Consider the following 1,551-nt stretch of genomic DNA (forward strand, 5'->3'; position numbering starts at 1 on the left):
TTGTTTTCCTGTTAAGTTGATAGATCAATGGCTGTTAGGGTTGCTAGAACATTGATTGATCAGTAAGGGCATTGAAACCCTAAATCTAAATTATATGATCCGTTTTCTTTATGATGTTTTGAAAATCTGAAATATCAAAAATCTAAATTGATCCGACTGTTTTGATTGATTGATTTTGATGTATCTGAGGTTTAGGTTGCAAGATTAAAACCTTGAATTATCTTTGATGATTGTTTGAGTAAATAGAACTGTTAAGAATCGAATTTGATCTTAAAATTGTTAAATTGCTGAAAACCCTAATTTTCCTTTTTGCATAAATCGATTGATAAACAAGTTTCTATATTGTGATTAATTGTTTGAATATCGAATGAACTGACTAGGAAAATTGCTAGTTTTGATTAAAACCATAATCTGTCCAGAATTGTGAATTTTTTTTTTGCTAAAAGTAGAAAATTTTATTTTTCCTGAAATTTCCTTTTCTACTTGCTGGAAAATTTCCTTTTACTGTTAGGATTGCTAGAGAATTGCTAAAATTGACTGATTGATCTGATTTAATTTTTTTGTAAAGCTTGATATTGATAAAATCAAACCGAAAAAATGGGCCTTGAAACCCTAAATGATCTGATGATACTTGCATTATTATTCTGATTGCTTGATCATACTAAATGTTTTAAGAAAAGTAAAACATAAGAATTATTGACCTAGCCTCACATTGATTAAAAATTGGCCTGAATATGATTGTTGTTATGATTGATGCTTTGATTGCATTAAGATATGAAATCCGACCTCTAGGGTTGTTGCATCACAATTTTATAAGGCCGTGTGGCCTAAAGCATCATATAGACCTCGCATACTTGTTTTTCTCGCACCATGGTCGAGTAGTTAATTGTTTGGTTGAGAGACTTGTGAAACCGTATGAATTGATTTTATTGACTCGGTTGCATCTTGAACTGATTAATAATATGTTTCAGATGTCGAAATTTGAGCCTTCAGATTATGCTGCCTTAAATCTCTCTGGAGATAATTATCTAGAATGGGTAATAAACACTTCAGTTGCCCTGAAGTCTAGAGGACTCGGGAAATGTATCATTGATGGCAATAATGCAATTGAAAGTGAAAAGCATAGAGCCATAACAATTATGCGCTATCATCTCACTGAGGATCTGAGAGATCAATACTTAAATATTGAGGATCCTTGTGACCTTTGGACAAAACTAAATTTCAGATACTCAATGGCATTATGGCGAAAAGCCATGAATGAATGGAAGATTCTCAGGGTCCAGGATTTTGAATCCGTGGACGAATATAATTCTGCTATGATGAAAATCGCCTATAGTCTTGAACTATGTGGTGAAGTGGTAACAAATGAGGATTTACTATATAAAACCTATTCCACATTCCATCCAAATGATTTGTTGTTATGACATAAGGCTAAGGGTTTCACCACCTATACTGACCTATTGTCATGCCTATTGGCAACTGAGCAAAGAGAGCAGAAAGTTATAGATACCATTAGCAGATTTGAAAAACTTCAGAAAAGATACATTGAGC

Source organism: Brassica oleracea, chromosome C1 (assembly GCF_000695525.1).
Source record: "Brassica oleracea var. oleracea cultivar TO1000 chromosome C1, BOL, whole genome shotgun sequence".
Lineage (NCBI taxonomy): Eukaryota > Viridiplantae > Streptophyta > Magnoliopsida > Brassicales > Brassicaceae > Brassica > Brassica oleracea.